A 6491-nucleotide genomic window follows, 5' to 3' on the forward strand; every position below is an offset into this window, starting at 1 on the left:
TTTCTTTTCTTGTATTTTGTTTTCTTTTTCATGCTTTGCCTTGTTTGTATTATTATGAGAGTTATGGGTAAACTCATAGGATACCCTTACGAGAGCATCACTCGTCCTCTAGGGCGATCTAGGGGTTTAAATGGCTTGTCTTTAGTTGCTAAAATTGACCGTGATTCCTACGAAAGTGAGTTAGTGTATATTCCCATCTTCTCTAGTTTTCTCGTTTCTTTCTTTCCTTGAATAATGTCATCATTTTTCCCTTGGGTTGGATTTTGTTTTGCTCGAGGACGAGCAAAAGTTTAGCTTGGGGGAATTTGATCCGTGCCATTTATGGCACCTTTAGGCTATGTTTTCTTTATATTTCTATGCTCGTTTTTAGTCGTTTGTGTCGTGTTTATAGAGAATAATGCTCGATTTGTGTTATTTTGTGTTGGTTTAGAGAAATGCATGCTTTTAATGGTTTTCTTATCATTTTATTCATTTCTCGACTATTTCTCTCGCTTCTCCGTTTCTTTGTGTTGTTTTGTAAGTACGTCGCGGGCTATATGCATGGAAATTGAAAATAGCACCCACTAGCATCAATATGCACTTTTCGGAATTGAATTTGAGTTTGAAACAAAGGAAAACGAAGGATTGCAAAGTTTCAAATAGGACCTTTGTTCATTGTTTCAGCCATATCTCAAGTTCTACAACTCGGATTGATGTGATTAAAGTTGGGTTAGAAACTAGACTTAAAGTGCTTTCCAATGATAGGTCGCACGCCCTCATACGATTCATAGATTGAGAGTTACAGCCTTTCGAAGTTAGCCCTGAAATTCTGCCGCGGGCGCGGGCTACAGTACCCGCGGGCGCGGGGTTGCTGCAGCTCCAAAACTGCCGTTTTTGGGCAGTAAGCACCCGCGGTTGTCCCGAGGGCTCCCCGAGGGCGCGGGCCTTGGCCCCGCGGGCGCGAGCTTGGGCCGCGGGCGCGGCTATTGGGGTGTCCGTTCTTCTCCGCGGGCGCGGCCGATTTCTCCGCGGGCGCGGGTTTCTGGGTCTTTTACGATTTTAAGCCTCTTTTCTCCTTTTGTTTATATAGTTTTTGGTTTCCTTTATTCTTCATTCATGTAATTCTTTAGTTTTAGAATAGTTTTCTCTCTCTTAGGTTGAGAGCTTCTCTCTCTAGATTAGGCTAGTTTAGGAGTAGTTTTAGAGAGAGAAAGTGAAGAATTTCAATGGTGATTGAGAGATTGAAGATGCAAGTGTGACAATTGTGTTGGAGATCTTCCTAATTATCAATGAGCATTTCTAAACTCTATCTCATTCAATTGCTTTGTTTAATTTGATGTTTGTTTGGTTTGATTTTGATATTTGATGTTTGATTAGAGTAATTGTTCTTGATATTTTGTTGATTCTTGTTCTCTATAGTTGATAGTAGATTTGATGATGATGTTTCTTGAGTAGTTTACTTGCTAGGGTGTGGGTAAACATGTGTGGTTGATGGATTGAGGTTGATTTGGGAATTTGAGTAGTTCTTGTGTTGTGATTAAATTGATTCATAGAGGTTTGCAAGTTGCATAAGTTTGATTGGAATAGCTAACCATGATTGCTAGCATTGATTGCGTGATTGAATTGATTGACATGACCACTTGATATCGGTTTGATCATAATTAGTTGAGTATTTGATTATGTTTCTTCATATTGTTTAGCACTAGAGAAATCTATGTTAGAGAGTGTGAGGATGATTAGTTTAATGCCCCTAATTGCTCCTACTATTTGTCTTTGCATTGCTTGGATTGCTTGACTCCCTAATTAGCTTGATTATCATGAATGCATGTTGATCCCCACTCCCTAGTGTTTCATTTGTTTGGTTCTTGATTTAGGAAGTAGAATAATGTTACCTTTCACTTTAGACTTCGACCTAGCTTAGGCGTTAATTAGAAATACTTGAACATAACCGTTCCTAGTGGTTTGACCCTTGACTTACCTCTATACTTGTATTTAGGTAGTTGAGTGATTATAAATTTGTTTGACCGTAGGGAGGATTAGTTCAACGACATAGTTTTCCCCACGTCAGTGACTGGTTTAGTTTTAGGGTTTTTGTTTTCTTTTTTTTTTATTTTGGACCAAATATATTTTGAGACGTAAGCATTGTAGGTCCCACTAACGGCTTTCATCCATGAACCAGTTAAGTGGTGGTAAAAACCTATTTTTTTTAAATATTTTTTGGTGTTAAAATATTTTTTTTTAATAGTGTTTAATAATATTTTTTGTGTTTTTTTTGACGTGTTAAAATCTAAAATTCCTTTCCTTAAATCATGGTAAACTTTTTTTTTTTTTTTTACTAATTCTATCCTTATTTATCTTTATAATTTGTTACAATTTTTTTATTTATTTTTTTGAGCAGATTTGTTATAATATCTTAAATATAACATTAACGTTTAAAATTAAAAGATTAATTTTTGCCAAATTTTTGTATTTAATAACATTTAAAATTATGCGAAGGAGGATCAACATATACAAATTATTTTATATATATACATGATAATATTAAAGAATTTGCCTCGTCAAAAAAAAAAAAAAAAAAAAAAAATTTCCAATCACTTGATTGGCCTTTTTTACGTGTGTATGGAAGAAATATACAAAGTATATATTATAAATGATACTCCATGACAGGTTGGAGTAATACTCCATAAATTTTTCTAGCCTTCTTGGTTACGTATCATATGATTAATACTTAAGTTTTGTTATTGATTATTACTCCGTAGCTAATATGCACCTGGTTGCTTAGTTAAACGCATCACATTATTATTTCATTGTGATGCGTTTAACTAAATAATAATCTTCAACATTCAACAAGATTAATCATTAATTATATCTAAATTAATCACAAAATTATTTTAATTAATACGGAAATAAATGTTATTTGAATCTTTAAATAAATTACTAGAACTTTGAAGTTTATTTTAATCTAACTAATATTCGAATCACATTACTATAATTGACGAATAAATTAATTGTTTCTACAATTGATGAATTGAATAATATAAATGATTATATACTGCAGTTAGATTGATAAATTCATCAAAATAATTTTTTGGTTTAAGATGGAATGTTTAGGAATTCACAAAAGTTTAAAAAAAGCGGGTTTACAATAAGTTATTGAATGGCAGTCACTCTCATATTTTCTCTCTCCTGCTTTTTTTCTTCTTCTGTTTTTTCTATTTCCTCTGCTCTTCTTTTTCTCTCTCCTCTTCTTTACCCCTCTTTCTAGTTTCTATCTCATTGGTTCTTCAATTTCACTCTCGTTTTTCTATCTAATCTTGGTTTTCAACTTAATTTTGTAATTTCTTGTGTTAATTCTTCTTTTACATCCAATTTTGAGGTATGTATGTTCATCTATATTTTGTATTTTTGGTTATTTTAAGGTATGTTCATGTAAATTCGATCTTGATTTTAGTTTTTGAATATAATGGCGAATGTTAAGCTTTCAAAGAAAGAGACAATTGCTCCTCCTACTACTAGTTCAAACGAAAAAGTTGAAGGTATATTTTCTGAATTTTGTGACCCATTTTTTTTTTTTGAAGGTTGGCGGACAGTACTGCGTTTTTGTAAAATATGGGTCACTTTTGTGAAAAAAAAGGGTCACTTTTGTGACAAAAAAGGGTCACTTTTGTAAAAACAGTTCATTTTTGTGAAAAAAAAAACACTTTTGTTAAAAAAAAGGGTCACTTTTGTAAAAAAAAAGGGTCACTTTATAAAGAAAAAAGGGTCACTTTTGTAAGAAAAAAGGGGTACTTTCCGCAAATTGTTCGATGTACAATAAAATTATTGTAAACCGGGGGCATGCAAAAGTAATTGTTAGGAATTAAGATGACATAGGTTGAAGATCAAGTCCAATTTTAATGTGAAAAATGATTTAAGGTTAAAGATCATATATTTAAATTAAAATCAGCTATATTTTTATTTTATTAAAAAAAATAACATGCATGTGTGTAAAAAGATTTATCTAAGTAACCAAACAAGCTCTTGATGATTGTGTAACATAGGTGTTGGATTAGATGGCTAGGATTAGATAAATAAATATCAACGGTTCAAATTAAATTTCTTAGCGTAGTCGAAGATGGCCGTCCGTAGTCGACGACTATACTAGAATTTTTATTGAGTCGAACTTCGATGGCTAACATATAAAATACCCAAAATTATGGAATTTTCTTAAGAAATTAATTAATAAAAAAAAAACTGAAAAATGTTGTAGACAATTTTTAATAATTAGTAATCTACCGCGAAAATATTTACATTGTTCATAATTCTATATCCTTATTGATTAAGTTATACGAATAAGTCCATTTGTACGCATCGTGTGCATAGAGTACTAGTCTTATAAAAGGTTTAGTAATTTCATTCAAAAATTAATGAAATTTAACAAAAAAAAAAAAAAAAAAAAAAAAAAAAATAGAGAGAAAGAGAGAGTGAGAAAGAGAAGACATGGAAGGAGTAGCAAAGTTCTATGCTTAAATATCTTGAAAATGACAAGTCTACACTTTAAAAGCTCTTCTTTGGCCTCTAAACTTTGTGGATTAGTGTGACAAAATTGAGAAGCTAACAAGTAATGAATGAAAGTTACGTGGTATTGTGAGTTCAATGATTGCTTGACACTTTTTAATTATTATTATTTTTTTAATTGGCTCTAATTTAGTTTCTCCTATTTATACAATATTTTATGTTATCTTAAAAAAATTATTCTATCATCCATGTAGAAGCCTTATGATATGTAGATTCAAACCACTATAACTTGATATCACAAAATTGAATATCATATAAATTTATTCTTCGTAAAATTTGAATGAACTGTTCTTTTTATTTTGTAATTAAACTACATTTTGGAAATTATTTTAATTGTTGTATAATGAAGTGTGTAAAAAGCGGTAATAGAATCATGAAAGGTTACTTGTTATTTTGTTAAAAATATTAAAGTGCGAAAAATGTGAAAAAATATGTTTGTTTATTGTTTGGCATCAAACAAATTTATTCAATATATCTTGTATACATGGTCGCTTAAGACTAGTTTAAGATCTGCCAATGATTTGTAGCCATTAGTCTGACAATGTATATGTCTAGCAGATTCATGAGATTTATGCACCAAATCAATAAAGAAAGTCAAGCATTTCAAATTTATTTATTTTTTTATTATATAAGCCAACGGGGGAGCGAGGATTAGAAAAAATTAGATATCATTTTAGGAAAATACTATTTAAAAAATTATCAAATTATTATTATTCCGTTATTTAAGATGTTAAGTACTTTTTACACTATTACATATATGGTATTAACATGCTATACTAAGGCCTTAATCTATTCACTTTAATAGCATAATAGTAAGAAAATCTCATAAAAGTAATTAAAAAATATTAATTCAATAAAAATATGTTATGTTCGATAATAATATGTCTAGTTCGTTACAAATAAGTTTTAATAGTTTATTAAATCTATAGATCATATATATAATAGAGAATAGTAAAAATTGAAGGAATTATGTCTTCGATAAGTGCAATTACTAAATATATTAAGGATCATTGATAATAAGTTTGTTCTTTTGGGTCATCATTGTCTGTTGCTATATATGATAAATGATCTTTGGGCTAGTCAAATAGTCCAAAGCCCAATAGGATGGATCCTATGAGCCTATGAGGTCACACAACAAGGGTATTGGGTTAAACAAGTAAGAGACCCATTAATGGGTCTCATGAGATCATGACAAACCATAAGGAGTGTTGGGCTAGAGTAGTTTGATTAGGATTAGGTGTTTGGGCTTGACACTGACTCTTATTTAGAGATATGATCTATAAATAAGATCCATGACTTAGATTGAAATAACAATTGACAAGTCAGATAATTGCAACTTAAGCAACCAAGTTCCAAAACCCTAATCCCCTCTCTCTCACTCACGGCTCTCTCTCTCCTCCCCCTCGTCCGTACGGCCGGCCACCTAGATGGCGCGTGTGGTGGTTTGTGGTTAGTTTGTGTTTCTCTTTTCTCCGTAGAAGGTTAATTGAAAGGGTTTAATTACGACTAACTAGCATTAGTGGAGGTTTAATCTGTGCCCGTGGACCAAGTAGAGGAATCATGTTTGGGGTTCTTTGTCTCCCGTTTGTTCTTGCTCGATTGCTAGTGGATTCATGCTTCAAAGGTATTATTAATTGTTCTTTATGTGTTATGCATTGATCTTGGTGTTTATATGCTTATGAATATGATTCATGTAATTCAACTTATAGTATCTAAAGTCCTACAAAAATATGTTTATATTGGTAAAATTTTAGGAAATCTTTTCATAAAAATCCGCTTTATATAGGTCAATTTGTGAGAAATAACTCTTTAAAAATCTAGCAACTTAAAAACTTGAAATAGAATTTTTATACAAGATGAAACCTTATCTCAATTTTTGTTGTAGAATCTCACGTGTTTGGCACATGACCTTATTTGTAATACTTCTCATTGATGTTTTTAAAAGGATTTTATAT

The sequence above is a fragment of the Chenopodium album genome, chromosome 15 (assembly GCF_948465745.1).
Source record: "Chenopodium album chromosome 15, dcCheAlbu1.1, whole genome shotgun sequence".
Lineage (NCBI taxonomy): Eukaryota > Viridiplantae > Streptophyta > Magnoliopsida > Caryophyllales > Amaranthaceae > Chenopodium > Chenopodium album.